Below are 17,264 nucleotides of genomic sequence, written 5' to 3' on the forward strand. Positions count from 1 at the left end.
GTGTTTTAGAATTCCTGACACAATAGAGATAGGCTTGACATTTTGTTCCTTTCCAAGCTTTTCAATTTTTCGTGTGTATTCCTCCATTTTTGCTGTCACATCAGCTGGTATTTCTTGTACTTGTTCTGTAATCTGTATTGGAGGGGGCTCATTTCCAATTTTTTCTTTCAACTCCACTAACTCTTCCTCCATAATGCCCTTCTTTATCAGTGTCTCTTCATATTTTTTAGACAATGCAATCAATTGGGTATATGTTTATGTGTATATTCTTGACAAATCCTCTATTTTTGATAAATTCATGAAAGAAACTTGAGTCAAAATGAGGCAATCTTCGTGTCAGTTGTGTTCTGCAAGTTCCAGATCATTATGTCAGCTTTCTTTTCTACTTGGATATTTAGAAGGTGGGGCTTTTGAGTGGAAGGGGCCAAAGACCAAGCAGCAAGCATCTTTGACTTAGGATTAAATCTTGATCCTCTTATTACATCTCCAATTTCAAATTCAGTTTTAAACATTGGGTCCTCTTGCTTCCTAATTTGATCAATAATAAAAATAGACTGGATATCCCAGTCAGGCATCATAATCATACCAATGCTCTTAATCGATTGTCTTTCCTGTTCCACATATATTTTCTCCCTGTTAGGATCATATTCCTACAGTGCCTTGATGATCTCCTCTTTCTTTTCTTCATTTGCTTCCTCTATGATCAGATTTTGTCTTAATTGTTTTTGTTTCAACCTTGTCAAGAAACTTTTAAATTCATCTAACTTAATAAAGTCATCATCTTTCATGAAATCATTTGACAATATCACACGCTCATCAAAGCCTTGAGCAAGGGCTTCGTTTGTTTCTCCGTGTTCTTCATTCTACCCTGCTTCTCTGAGGTGTGTCATTATTTGATGAAAGTAGTGTCCTTTTTTTGTAACGATCACTCAGGTAGATTGAACTTCATCCCCACTCTCTACATCATCAGTAGACACACTAAGTGGCCTCTTACCATGTGAAGAATGTCCATCTTGGGGGTCTTGCTGCTAAGCAACCACTTCTGGAATTTGAGGCATTTTTTCCATCAGAGTTTCATATAAACTCAGTATTTTGTTAATCCTCTCCAGGTACGGGTTATCAGGGCAAAAACCTGAGAAACTAGGGTCAACAGCCTTCAATTTTGCTTCAACTCTCATCAAAGTTTTCCATTTTCTTCTCCTTTCTTGTACTTCATCTTTTCTCAACAAATTTCTAACCACATCTTCATCATCCAATGGTTCATGGTCCTTTATTATGGCCCAAGGTGTCATTTTTGGCAATGCACATTTAATAAATTGTTCAGGATCATAGAATCTAAACACAACATTAATCAACATATACTATTTAAGGAAATTGTTTACTTCATCAAAGGAACTCCTACCAATGATAAAATTAGATGCAACCCAAAGCCTAGGAATAAGAGAACCCTTCATGTGTTTTTCAAGGTATTGTTTTTCAACTAGGGTCAACTACCAGATAAACTCCATAAAAGCAATCCTAATTGGAACAAATTTTGGTAAAATATGGGGAGGCTGAGGACACCCATAGACTCTAATCATAGTAAAGTTAACAAAAAAATAAAAGTCCCCCCAGTTATGTGAAATAGACAAGTTTGGAACATGCTGGTAAGGTCTCAAAACTCTCCTAACATTAATTGACATTCATTCCCTATTTATTCCTAGCATTTCCATAATTGGTGAAACGATCCAATTTTCAAAAAAAGGAAAGAATAATGGGGAGAACTACTATCACAAACCTAGGTCCATCTTTGTATTGGCATTAAGACACCCAATTCTTCTTTCAAAAGCTCCAATTCTTTATCCATGAACTCAACATTATAGAACAAGATTAAATGCATCAGCAATGAATAATGCTTGAATATAGGGCTGAGTGTGCCACTCTGAATTTCAACTAGAGCATTATGAATGTGTTCAACCACATAGCCCACATAATCATAATCTTTGTTAATATCTGGGTGGTGAATGTCCATAGCCATCGTCAGTAATTCAGCTGACACTATTGAATCTCCATCAAAACCCAACACTCTGCATAATCCATAGATTGTACAATGCATATAATGGTGGAAAGGTGTGATGTCAAATAGTGGTTCAATACTCTCTGGAATTATAATCAGTTTCCTATTCACCCTAGGCACGTATCTGGGCATTGCATGCTTCTTGATAACACCTTTGTATTTGTCATAATCCTCTGCAATCTGCTCTAAATCTATATATGTACATGCAGCACCAGTAATCTGGAAAGCTTCAACAAAGATAGCTTTGTTAATTGAAACTAGGGTAGACTAGTTCTTTCTTCTGATTACCCTAGATACTGGGCAATAGTGTTTGGCCAACTCTTTGATGAAATCCACATCAACATACACATCTGGCACAATTAACTTTTCCATATTTAAATCTCAAGGGTTTGACATCGGGACACCCTTAACCCTATTATTCTAGAAATAATGAAACAGAGCAGAACCAGTCATATTAAGCGTGGTAGGGTTTCTCCATTGGCTCCATAAATCTTTCCATGCCAAATCATTTGTATTAAAAGCAACAAAAGTCCCTGGCAGAAAATCTACAAATTCTTCTTTGTATTTCTTAACCATCTTTTCCTCAGTGGCACTGGCCTTGGAACCTCCAAGTCCTCCACTTGTCGTGGCCTTGGGCTTGGGCTTGGAATATCCAATTCCACTCATCGTCTAGCTCATTTTAGCTGCAAGAGAAAAACTTAACCAATTTTTTGAAATTTTCCCACACCCAACACTCTAAATTCTCCAACATTGTTGCAAAGCTCAATTCACTGGATTACCTCAAAGATAGAATGCATTAATGCAATTATACAAAATCTCGTCTCGATCATGAAATTTATGGTATTTGGGCACCGTCACTTCTCTCAAGTCTCATTTATTGCCACACTTGCATGAACTAGCTACTGTGGCATTAATTCAAAGCTGAAGTACTCGAGCAAAATTTGAATTCATGCCCTTCTATTTGATTAGCGATTGCCATTCAAAACTTTTATAGAACCCGACAAAAAAGTCCATGTGTTAGCGAGTTAGCAACAATGCTACCAAATCCTTTTAATCACAAGCTCGCAACCCCTTTTACGAATCCTCAAAGAATATCACAAGTGAGTGGCAGTCGTTAATCTTCATCAAGCCCTTCAGTTGCAACCTCGCAACAACATTTGTAATATTCTTTCTTTACCTGCGAGCTGGCGACCACTGCAAATCTAACAAAACAACTTATTTTATCGCAAGCTCACAACTAGAAACTTAACTTGACTTAAACCCTTGTGATCCCATGACAACAAGACACTTAACCACTGTCGCATGCTCGTAACACTTTTTGACTTAAGACTTACAAACCCGCGAGCATGCGATGACCACAAAATCAAACCAAAACTTACATGTCACCAGATCGCAACTTAAAATGCTAAACAACTTCAAAAACTGCAAGCAAGCGACGAAACCAACTAAGTTGTGATACCAACCACATCGCATGATCGCAAATTAAAATGGCTTAACCATGAACACCTCGCGACCTTACGATAACATAAAATCACACCTAGTCACAACCTTGCAACATAAAATTGTATTTGGGTGTCATCACTTCTCTCAAGTCTCATTAATTGCACACCCACAACTGGTTATAACAACCCGGCAAACAAGTCCACGTGTCAATCCCCATCTTTAATCACACACTCACAACTGGTTATAACAATTTGGAAAGGAACCGGCGAGTTAGCGACAATGCTACCAAATCCTCTTAAATGCAAGCTCGCAAGCCCTTTTATGAATACTCAAAGAAGCTCGTGAGTGAGCGACAACCATTGATCTTCATCAAGCCCTTCAGTCACAACCTCACAACAACATTTGTAATATTCTTTCTTTACCTGCGAGCTGGTGACCACTGCAAATCTAACAAAATAACTTATTTCATCACAAGCTCACAACTCAAAACTTAACTTGACTTAAACCCTTTCAATCCCACAACAAGAAGGCACTTAACCGCCATCGCATCCTCGCAACACTTTTTGACTTAAGACTTACAAATCCGAGAGCATGCGATGACCACAAAATCAGACCAAAACTTACTTGTCGCCAGATTGCAACGTAAAATGCTAAACAACTTCAAAACCTGTGAGCAACTAACGAAACCAACTAAGCTGCGATACCAACCACATCGCAAGATCGCAAATTAAAATGACTTAACCATGAACACCTCGCAACCTTGTGAAAACATAAAATCACACCCAGTCACAACCTCACAACATAAAATAGTCAAGTGCAAAACATCTTGCGAGCTAGCGACAACTAAAATTTCCCAGTACTTGCAAGCTCGCAACTTAAACTGACTTGATGATAAAGGACCTACGAGCTAGCGATAACCATAAAATCTCAAAATGTTTTATCTCTTGACCGTAGTGACCCAGTGAGTACCAACAAAAATTGATGTTTTATGTTAATTTACTGTCATAAACAGGCACGAGCAGTGGCACACAAACTATTAATGACTTAGTACTTACTCACTAATTCTCGCGGCTATAATGCATGGCATCAAACCAATTCAAGACCTCGCAACCAAATCAATTTCATTAACAATCTCCATCTCGCTAACATAAAATGCTAACACTCAAAAAACTAGAGACCTCGTGATTTAAACCCAAACCAACACTTGCTAACTCGCCACTTAAATTGTTAAACATCAAATTTATTTGCAAGTTAGAGATGAAACATTAAACATGTCTCATTGTCTCAATGTCTAACCAACCTATTATGCTTAGAATATCTATTTCCCCATTAGTCTCCTTGAGTCGAAATGTGGGCCCCCTTTTCTTTTTTTAGTTTTTACCTTGAAACTCGGGAGTCTCGGAGTCTCGGGGTCTTTTTTGGTTTTTACCTTGGAACTCCAGAGTCCCAGAGTCCCAAGGTCCCTTTTAGTTTTTACCTTGGAACTCTGGAGTCCCAGAGTCCCAAGGTCCCTTTTGGTTTTTACCTCTATACTCCGAAGTCCCAGAGTCCCGAGGTCATCTTTTGCTTGCTTGCTTCGAAACCCCGGACCCCCGAAGTTCCGGGGTAGGGTATTCTCTTTTGAGCTCGGAACCTCGGGACCCCAGAGCCACGAGGTTGTGTTTAAGGTTTTATACAGATGGGTTTGTGATGAGCTATAAATAGGGTTGATGGACTTTTTAAAGTTCATTTGTGCATTCAGAGCTCCTCTTTCCTAGCCCCAAGTAGCGAACTTCCGAACCTCTGAGCTTTCCTTGGCATTTTCAGGCTTTTCGATTCACTAGGTTGGTGAATTTTCTTGCCTTTCTTGTGGTTTCTAGTTTAGTTTTTCTTTTTTGTTTTGTTTTTGTTTCCCTTAGTTTTTTGCATGCCTTTGTTTTTCATTTCGTTCCCTAGTTTTTGACCCGGAACCCCGAATCCTCGGAGTTCTGGGTCTTACCATTCCATGACCCCAGAACCCGGATCCCCAGAGTTCTAGGTCTTACCATTCCATGACCCCAGAACCTCAGATCTCCGGAGTTCCGGGCCTTAACATTCCATGACCCCAGAACCCTGAAGTTTCGGGTGACTTTTGCATACACTTAACCCCGGAGTTCTGACCTTCTCCACCTATGCCTAGCTCGGGACCCCGAAGTCCCGAAGTAAATCAAAGTTTACCCCCGATTTTGAAGACTGAGGATTTATGTTTTGCTTGCAAGTTCGAGTGGTTAGATGTCCTCATCCTCAAGCAAAAGAGGCAAAAAAATTTGATAGACTCCCATCCACCATGAAGTATCATTATCAAGGACAGGTCTACCTTTCAAAGCTGGAAGATCAAGTTAGATGGGTGAAAGATACAAAAATAGGCCACATTGAAATTGAGGATATCAAGACTCAACTGGACAAACCTAGTCTGGAGGCCCTACACAGGAGAATCAAGAGATCTGGCTTAGTGGAGGCTACTGTCTTCCCACAGTCATTACAGGCACCAGAGTTCATAATGGCCATTGCCCCATTCTATAACCCAAAAACTAGAAAGTGCATAGATGCACAAGGAAAGACGGTCATAGACTTCTCTCCAGATATGTTGGGGTTCGTCTTTGGAATCCCAACTAGGGAGGAGGTATTTCTATTAACTGAAGAAGAGGCCTTAAAATCATGGAATGATAAAATATCAGCCAGTAAGAGACACATGAATACAAACTAGCTAGAAGAAGAAAGAAAGAAGGTTGTAAGGCAACGGAGATCCTGAGGGAAGATTTCAAAGAGCCTCAAAGAGATTTGATCATTATTCTTTGTAGGGCCTTTGGCAAGCCGGATTGCAAGCATTTTCAGCAATGGATATTCCAATTCATGACCACCATTTTAATAGGGAAACAATACTTTGACTGGTCGCATATCCTCTCCGACAATATCTACAAACAGATGAAGGAAGTTCAGCATACCCAAAAGTTCTTTTTCACTTCATATGTCATTTGGGTAGCTGCTAGGGCTGGAAAGTTTCCAAGGCTGCAAGTACAAGGACAATTGGGAGAGGAGGAAGGACAGAAGAAGATATGGGGGTATTATCCTCAACTCACTCTAGCCGATGCCAAGACTCACTTCAAGAGAATTAATGATGTTTTCATCTTTCCAATAATAATCAAATTGATAAGAGATGCAAGATATCAGATTATCCCATAGGTCATGGCTATCATCCGAGAGTGGGCATGTTGGTTTATCCAAAACCCATGCTCTACTTACATCAGGGTTAGAGGATTCATAGGTAACCCAATGCTCCTGCCCTGATACTGTAATGATTGGATAATCTTGTTGGAGTATGTGAGGCACCTTGTGGGCCTCTAGTCACTGTAGTCATCAAAACATAAAATAGGTATTGATTCCTCGATATCTATTGGATACTTTGCATGTTCTAAAATACAGGTGGCAAAGTTAGGAGAACAAGAGCTCCAAGATTTGAACTTGAAGGAGTATGACCATGCTAGGGAGTTCTATGATCCCTATGGGAAACTTAAACAAGCTATGTTGAAGGCATATGAGGGGCACAAGCCTAGCTTGGAGGAATTTTGGGCCAACTTACAAGATAGTTTTGAGGTTAGGGAGAAGAACTATAACAGGTTATCTGTCCCACAGGTGAGAGATTTTGGGATTGTGACTAACCTCCCTAAAGACCTAAGGGATGATGGAGAGTTACTTCACCCAGTTTATAGGGAATCAGGGATAGATAAGAGGCCCCTCTCCCCAGTAAAATGGTCTACAAGTGAAGATACAAATATGGAGAAGGTCTCCCAGGTGGTCATCAATAAGACTAAAAAATGGTTAAACCAGAGGGTAAGGCCCAGTGTCTCAAAGACAAAACATGAGGAATCCACCTCAGGGGTACCACAGTCAAGAGGCCATAAGGAGTATGCTCGAAAGACAAGGTCAGCCTTGAGGCAAAATATGTCCACCAGCCCAGGTGAAGAAGACAAGCCTCAAGAAAGCACTGAGGACTTATTGAAGAAATTCCAAGAGAAGATGAGGGATTCTGGACTGTTGAAAAAGGCTGCAGACCTAGGAGTGACCGACGGATTAGAAGCGGTACCACTAGCCAAAGTTCTTCCACCAAGGATGGCCATAGGGAGCACTGAAGGAGAGGGTACCCAAGGATAAGAAGAGAATGTATAAGCTACTAAGGAGATACCCACTCAGCCACCTTCAATAGATGCCACAAATGCTCCAGGCACCCTTGCTCCTACACCACCATTAGTCAATATATCCATAGGGCAGCCTGAAGTGTAAGGCTTAACATCTACCACTGAAGGAATGAAAGTTAGAAATATTGATTCTGATTCAGATCAAGAGGAAGAAGATCTTGAGCAACAACGGTCGTTGGAAGGTGAGAAAAAAGGGGATGAGACCGAAGATATATTGAATGAAAGACTGATCCTAACTCCTCAAGATCAAGAAGCCCTCTTCAAGGATATAACCACCAAGCAAGGAGAAACAAAGGCAGACAAGGAAGAAATGGAATTTAATAAAGAGGTCAATGGTAAATTAGGAGAGCTATATAAACAACAGCCTCTCCAAATTAACCTAGCCTGCCAGATTTTCTCACACCAAGATCATGGGCAAACAGGAGCAGAATTAATAGATGAAGTAGAGGAGTAGGCAGAGGTTTAGGTTAGGACTACGAACATAGTGTCACATCAAGGTGATAAAGATGAAAATATACCACAATGGTTGGATTTTACCTTCAGAAAGAAAAAGAAAAAATCAGAACTCCCTAAGGTCACTCTACAACAAGTAATCACTGAGGAACCACCAAAGGACAAAAAGCTAAAAACCATCCATCATTTGTCAAAAACATGTTCTAGTGAGGTGATTGCAGATGTGGTATTTCCACACAAAGTTGAAGGGTGGGTTTCTCCCAAGTATCAAATATCTCAGGTAAATTTGGGTAAGAAAACCAAGTGGGGAGAGCTAGTTACTCTGGAGCTAGCCACGAGTGTTGTCAGAGGGCGCATTGAAAAGGAGCACACCTCAAATATGGAGCTTAAGGTGCAACTTGGGCAATATAAATAGCTCCTGATTGAAATGAGAAAACCTCTAGACTCTTATAGAGTTGATGACCTACCTTTAACCTCGTCACTACCAGAGGGAGAAGTAAAGGCACTAGTAGAGGTGAGACGAGTGGCTGTTGCCGCCAAATCTTGGACCCAAGTAAATGCAGCTAAAATTAGGTTGTTCTTGCAAAATACAATAGAAATATATCATAAGGTGGTACAGGCAGGTGGAGCTTTGGCAACCTGTTTCACACAATGGGAGTGGAAGGCAAATACTTTCAATAAATAGTTCCAAGTTTTGAAAAAGATATTGTGGCTGGGAGAAGAGATGGTAATAAAAGAAGACCTCTTAGGAGGCCAGAGCTATAAAAACTTACAGTCCTATGTATACATTTTGGAGCTGAAAATTGAAATGTTTCAGAAGTATATCAAGGATATGACTGAGATCTGGGACCCTCTCCTCTGAGAAATTTTGTCATATGATAATTTTGTAACAAATGTGCTAGGACCTTTTGGCCTCAGAATAATGGATACAAGAATAATGGACTAGCATTAAGTTTTGAATCAATGGGATACATATGAGGTACAACACCTAGGACCCGCGACCCAGTTTGGTGTCGCCCTTATGGATAGATTCACATATCTGATTACTCAATGTCAAGAGCTGGCAGACATGGTGAAGGAGTTAGAGGAATAGGGAACACATGTGGACGAGGTTTTGAAGAAGTATAAATTTAGAATTAAGCATGTAGCTAATCCTCTAGTCCAAGCAGTTGCATGTATAATTGAAAATTATAAATCTTTTACCAAGAAATAAGGCAAAGCTTTAATTTTGTATTTTAAGCTACAGCTCCTACTCGAGTTCCGATTTTGAGAGAAATTCTGCACGATTATGAAAATGTGGCTCACCTAGCAGGGTCTTAGTAAACAATTGAATTACTAATAATTCAAAAAATAAATTCTAACTATTTACTAATAATTCAAATTCACAATTAAAAATATGAAATAAGTATCCGTTCTGATTGAAAAATTCAAGGAATACAATATCAAAAATCATCAATGACAACTATAGTATTGCAATTTTTCAAATTGAAATTGTAATATGACTCAAGAACTGTAGTATAGTTTTAAATACCTATAAAGTGATTGCTAATTCACTTCAGTGACTCACTTCGAGGCTTCTATATCCCAAATGGACTCAAGATCCAGAAACTGACTAGTAGTAATAGGTTCATCTTCATTTTGAGTCGGGTATTCAAAAATTTCTCCGTCTTCATGCTGACTCTGAGTCTGTGATCCATCATTTGTCTTAGCACTAGAACTAGCAGTAGCACCACCAACTTTTAAAGTGTTGCACAGCCCTCGTCTTTCATGCTTGGAATTCTAGACTGCTAGTGCCCTATCATATGGAAAATCTCTAACATTATACTAGGTTACAAACAACCTCAAGCAAGTTTCCAAATTTTTGTCTAATTTGTTTCTGATTTTTTTATTTCAAAATCCCTAATGCACTGAAAACTCTCTCATCTTCCACCGACCCTAATATCATTGTTTGACATAAATCAGCAAGTTTCAAATATTTTGGTACTGCAATACACAATGCTTCACTTGGATATATCCTTTTCCAAAGCCTTGTGATTGATCCAGGTTCAAATGGATTCTCCAAGTTAAGAAACTGTTGTTTCATAAGCAAGCAATGCAAACTATTTACATTATTTTTTAAGATGATCGGAATTTAAAATTTCTTCTATTGGCTGTCCATTGCAATATGCATCTTTTGAAAATGTCAATATCAATTCCTCTAGTTTTTTATGAAACATCTTTGCATCATTTAGATTATCTCCAATTGAATGCCAAAATTGAGGATACACACAACCCATGGCTTCAAGTATTTCTTCTCGAGGGAATCTTTCATGAATCTCAGTTGAAAGTTCATATGCAATAGACTTCAAATTATCACTAACAGATTTAACAATCCTGTCAAAATCTTCCTTTTTAAGTGGTAGTGCTCTGCCTCGCTTGCCCATCTTAGATTGGTGCATTGGTATTTAAAATCCTTTTACAAAGACACATAACTCATTTTTTGTATTGAAATATAAAAAAATTTCAGCATGATTCAAATCTATAATTATTTATCACCTAAAAAAATTTGAGCTTCGCTCTGTTAGATCTAAATATAGACCATCCAGGCTCAAGCATGTCATTTTACATAGAGTGTTATACTCATTTATATACATAGTTTTGTATTGGGCTTTCTTAACAAGTTTTCTCATTGAATCCAGTATGGGGAGAAGACTAGCTAAAGCTAACAGAGTCTCTATATCACTTAACTTATGTAAGAGATCAGGAGCTTTGTCTACTATGAGGCGTTGCTCATACATTAGTCCGATCAAGGATTGATATTCTGTTAGAACTCATTCCATTGGTCCATGCAAGGAGATCCATCTGGTCTCAACATCGCTGAGAAGCTTGTTTCCTATTGTTACTGCCTCGGCAAAAATCTAAAATTCTGCAAAACGTTTAGGACTTTGGCAGAAGTATGAGTGGAGCTCATGGACCATATCTTCAACTTTTGACACTGTAGGGAAATTGCTTACAATTCTATATGCTAAATTCATTAGATGGGCCATGCAGTGAATGCCAACCATGTATGGTGCAATACTAGTTTGTAATCTTGTGCAAAGACTGGTCCTTTGACCTTGCATTACTACAGCTCCATCAGCTCCAACACACACCAACTTCTTGGAAATTGTCAAGTCATCCATACCAGCAATTTCATTCAAAGATTTCTTAACTTTCAAATATAAATTTTATGTTGTTGAATTGCCCCTCATTTTATGAACATAGAGTAGATGAGCTCGGTGGATGTGTTATTTTATGGTATACACATGCATACAAACCCAAGCAGTGTTATCTACCGCAGTAACTTCATCTATGAATAATGAAATGAAATTTGACTCTTTTACACTCTCTTGTAAATTTTTGTTTTCCACCTCAGCAAGATAGTTTTCCATTTCCCATCTAGCGTTTATTAACCAATGTGACATAGGATAGTGAGGAACATTCAAAAAAGATGATAAATAACTAAATTCTAGGAAATATTTCATAGGACGCCCTCTCGAAAGAATATGAAAAACAACACTCATCTGAATAGCCTTTGCCAGGTTTGCATCTTTCACTACATGTTCAAGCCCAGCCTTGATTGTATTTCCAAATCCACTATTACCAATCAGTGTCATTTTGTGGTTATGCTATTTATATTCTGCGGCATACTTAACATGAAGACATTGTTTCTTTGGTTTCCATCTTACTACTCGTGTTTCCTTTCCGTCTATGATATGTTTTTCATAAACCTTACCAATATGCTTTTCTATTGTGTCAAGCTTTAGCTACATCTTCTTCTCTCTTTTAGTTTTCCAGCTACAAATCTTACACCTGCATTCTGTTGGTTGCTCATCATTGTTTGGGACCGGTTCAATGAATGGGTACTTTTCTACGCAATCAATTTTAAAACTCCTTGTCATCTCCCACTCTCGCCCTAGTTTTACTTTCCTTTTTCTTTTCTTCCTACCAACATCATCTTCAGTACTAGCATTTGCATCCGAGTGAATTATCTCATTGTGTGTATCCCTTAGAACATATTTTCTCATGTCGATATTGTCATCCTCATTTGACGCATTTAACTCAATGACAATCCCACCTTATGGTGGTGGTGAGCTACTGTGAATGTCTTCTACAACTGCAGAAGTTGATGGACCAAAAACTTTGCCAATTTGAAAGAAAGACTTTATGGTAGTATCTTTAAGTTTAAGTTTTGGGCATTTTGATGGCCTCTCAATCCCTTCAGTTTTACCACCCTAAGTATTCTTACCCTTGTCTGACATCCCAATCCCTTCACAACCCTAAGGAGTCTCAGTCTCACTCTTGTGTGACATCTCAATCCCTTCACCACCCTGAGGAGTCTCACCCATGTCTGACTGTGACATCTTGAGTCTTGACCTCTCACTATGAATTAAAAGTTAAAACTAATAATATCAAGTATGAAGAAATGATTACTCACCTTTATTCCTTCTGAATTATTTGAATCAGGAATCTGGAATGCCTGGACCTGTGTTGCAGGATTGTAACTCTAGCCCTCTGCCCTACAATGAACTTTGACTTTCCAACTCAATTTGCGGAATGTGAATGGAGACTCCAGAGCTCCCAATTTACTAATCAGACATGAACAAATTGTAAGAAAGAGTGTATTTATAGCAATTCATGACTGCATTTTTGGTGAATTGCGCGAGGCTCAGGCATCGCAATTGCCAATAAACATTTAATTTAATTGCATTTTTGGCGAATTGTGCAGGTATGCAATGAAAATTTAATTTAAGCAAGGCGAAATGGGTCCTCAAATTCTTATAATGTTTTAATTGATATTGGCAAATTTGGCTACGTGCAATGAACATTTAATTTACCATTGGCGAATTAGGTCCTGGGTACGTGGTCATTTTACTATTGCTGGTGAATAACGGAGGTGATCTAATACCCATGTCCGAGTGATTCCAGGTGAATATTACGGACATGCACGTTGACGGTGTGTGGTCAATGGTGAAGCCAGATTCTATAGTGTACTGTTAACCCCAAAATTTTGGGCGATTTGACCACGATGTTGCCCCAGACTATTCACGTGGAATTCGCCAATTGGCAAATATTCACCACTAAAAAACTCTCTGCAATATAAGTTATCACAAACGCTTATTCCTCTTTACTATGTCCTCTGAGGTATAAACTAATTACATAAGATATCTTGGTGTATAGATCTCTGAACTGTAAAGCCCTATTTCTCTTGCTAACATTAGTTTTGTTGTTGAGACCCTAGAGAGAATAGAAAAGAAACTATAAAGCATAAGAAAGAAGGAAAAGTGGTAGAATATTGGATGCAGACCCTAAGGCACCCTATGTGAGAAGGGGGTAGGCAATAATGGAATGGAAAATGGAAAGGGAGGAGGGATCTGAAGGGATCCTTGGAAAGATGCAATTGTTCAAATTTTGAAACCATGGACTATATGAAGAGTTAAAGAATACTAGAGAAGAGTACCATGGCTAAAGGAGATATAATGAAAGCAATAGAAAGTAGAGAACTTATTGAAATTATAATGGGCAAAAATAAGGGAGAAAGAACAACAAAGAAGACTTGGGAAAGAGAGGAAAGATACTTAAAAGGGGAAAAAGAGAGAAAAGAAAGAAAGAGAACAAGCTAACAAAATTATGAAAGAAAATTTATAAGGCAAGAGGAAGAACACCAAAGAGAGTGCAGCAAAGCACCCCAACATGGGTGTGGCCAAAGAAATAAAAGGAAAGAGAAAATAATCAGAAGCCAAGAATGTCATAGAATAGAAAAGAAAAGAAAAGAAAAGAAACTTAATTCTAAGGAAGTATTAGATAAATAGGAATTGGTGTCACTTATCAATAAAGAGTAATCTCTAGAAATGAAATGATATGGTGAAAAAAATCACCCCCAGAGCAGGAGTCGCCCCTTAAGCCAATTACATCATATACAAATATAAAAAGTGGAGAAGAATCGAAATCAAACACAAACATAATAGATTTGTGGATAATATACAGTATAGACTAGGATAATCAAGGAAGTGATACTCAAACCATCGAGTTGTAAAATCAAGAAAGTAATATCAAGACTAATTTTAGAAGTCAAGGAGGGAATACCTCCAAAGAAGATATAATCAACAACATGAGGAATATGTCCTTTTTTTAAAAAGATACAAATGACATCTTAGAACATATTTTCCTATTAGAGTCAATCTAGCAAAGTAGAAATGAAAATTACAACAACACAAAATTGTTTTTGTTACATTGGTTCGTTGAGGAATGAACCCTTAAAATGGTACCATAAAGCATACCCACAAAATGATAAAGAATAGGACAAGGTGCAGAAGGCATTTCTAGAAAATTTTGATAGCCCAATACTCCCTATAGAAGGAGTAAGAAAACTAAGGGAATTATCCCAACAAGACGATGAATTCATCAAATAATTTGATAGAAGATTCAAAAAGGTAATGTGGAGGCTAGAAGAACCTCTAAACAACAAACAAAAGATGGGATGGCATTGGATGGCAAATATTTTGCCACATACTCAAAATTCGTAACACTAGCCTACCAAATAGAAAATCATTCATGGTAGAGGGTAGAAAAGGAAAGAGAAAATAGAAGATTTGAATAATTACAACTAGAAATTGAGAAGTTGTGGTTAATATGGGAACTTGTGAAGCAAGAAATGGGACTGCAAAGGCCAAACATTTGGAGTTATTACTATGATAGGGAGGGACATATGTGAGATGAATGTCCTAAGAAAATGGAAAATGCACTTACGGTAGACCTTTGCACAGTCGAGAAACCAAACTCATTATATTATGGCACTTTTGGAGAATGGGATGATCATGAAACAACAAATTTCCCATTCTAGAGGTTTCGAGTAAAGGAATAACAAAATTATGATAGAAACATGGCATATGTAAAAGGATTGGTGGAAAGAAAACAATATGCATAGGATAGTGGGTATAAAATTCCACCATGGCAACTCAAAACAATAGAAATGAAAATGCCATACAAAATCAAGAACACTACAATAATAATGACTCATTTTGGGGAGGAAGAGATTGAGGCCGAGGAATAGGAAGGCAAGTAGGTGGTACTTGCTTAAATTAAGAAAAACTAGGGTATTTCATAGCTAAATGTTGGGAAGAGAAAAGGAAATAATATCAATATTGTGGCCAGGAGGACCATGCTATCGTTAACTGTAAGAATATTGAACACTACCAGAAGCTAAGAGGTGGGGTTGAATTAGCATTCACAAAATATTATCAAATTAAAGTGATTCCAACTTGAACATCATTCATCAACATTAATGGGTTGAAAGTAAGTTGCAATAACAATAAAACATCCACACAATGACACCAAATTTTTACGTGGAAATCCCAAAATGGGAAAAACCATGGTGAGAAATAAACTCATAATATATATAACAATTTTACAATAGACAAAGCTTCTTGCCAAAAAGAGCTTATTGATCTGGACTTACAAACTGAGATGCACAACCTCTGGCAAGATACAAAGGGACTTGCTCTACTGAAGATCACTTCTTCAAGGCAAGGTACAATACTAATCTCATAAAGTAATAAGAATAATAGATTGAACTATATACAAAAAAACATCTGTTAAAATATTGATAATAGTTCTTTGAATATACTCATATGACTGCAATGTATACCTCCAAATCACTGGTCTTACTCACTTTGCATCTACCAGTCAACTATCCATTCTGCACTCACCATTACTTTTGATTTTTTCATATAGCTTCTCTTTTAATATATCACACCTATTACAACCTATATATATATATACACCAATCAGATCCAAAAATAACCATCACCAGGTCGTCCAAGCATGTATGTGACATGTATATAGAATCAACCTAAAAATTTATTATCTGGAAGGTAAAAGGAATATGTATCAAGTTAGGACTCCTTAGAAAAAATACCAAAAACATTTTATACTCAACTGTTCGAACCAAAAAGCACAAACTGGTACCAAAAATCTATTCTACGCAACACACTACTTATCTCAGACCAAAAAACAAATAAAGTGGTTCATACAAGGGAACCATGACATCTGTCTTAATGAAACACTAACTTATAATCTCGTAAAATATATCCAGAACAAATACTAATTTCGGTCCACGTTAAGTTTCTCCAAAGCAATCAATAGAGGTACTTTCGGACTAGGTGAAGAACACCAAACCTCTAGAAACATACAAACGCATCATACCATATCTTTCCATCATCAAAATGTCAAGAGAAAAAAAACATCCAGACCACCAATTGTTCCTATCTAGAATCTGGATCACCAATAACAACTGGGGCAATATGAGTTTGATAAATGAAAGACATCAATGACAATAATGTCATCAAGATGTGTAACAATATCCCCCTTTGTCATTGATGGCAGAAAAAGAAGTATTCATTCTCTCACTCCCCCTAACACCATTATTCATTCTCTATTTCTCCATTTCTCCCCCTTTAGAAACAATGACAAAGGGTGAACAATAAAAACATTCAAAACTAGAATTGCATCAAACCAGACATTTCCAGGCCAGATGTCCTTGAATTCTTTTTCTGCATCACCCAACATTCTGGAAAACAAGGACAATCATAATTCCATAGCATCTTTAAGTCCACAAAACAACTTCAGATAGTCTTCCCTTTGCTTTTGTCTCATGACTAGTCGAGAATGATGATCTCAAGCTTTATCTCTCATTGCACTATTTGCATCTTTATAAATATCGAAGGACATGGCCAACTTTGTAAGCTAAGACTCAATAGAGTCTAAATTATCCTCAAATTTAATTGTAAAAATGAGTCATCTAGGACAATATCTATATAGTTGAGATACAATATCCAACATCTTTCTAAAGTTAATCAGATTCAATTTGAGATCATGGTGTTCCCTTAGGCACCTTCCTATCATTTTATCTATTGCATTGTCCTCAGTGAAGGGTTCATTGGATTCACCTTCTTCTCTAGCAATTGTGGCCATTATCTCAATCAACAATTTAATTAATGCATCTGGAATCACATTTGTAACCTTCAGAAGAACAAGATTGTTCTAGAGCAATTAAGTAGCACAAGCATGCTCAATGGTGT

Source organism: Cryptomeria japonica, chromosome 3 (assembly GCF_030272615.1).
Source record: "Cryptomeria japonica chromosome 3, Sugi_1.0, whole genome shotgun sequence".
Lineage (NCBI taxonomy): Eukaryota > Viridiplantae > Streptophyta > Pinopsida > Cupressales > Cupressaceae > Cryptomeria > Cryptomeria japonica.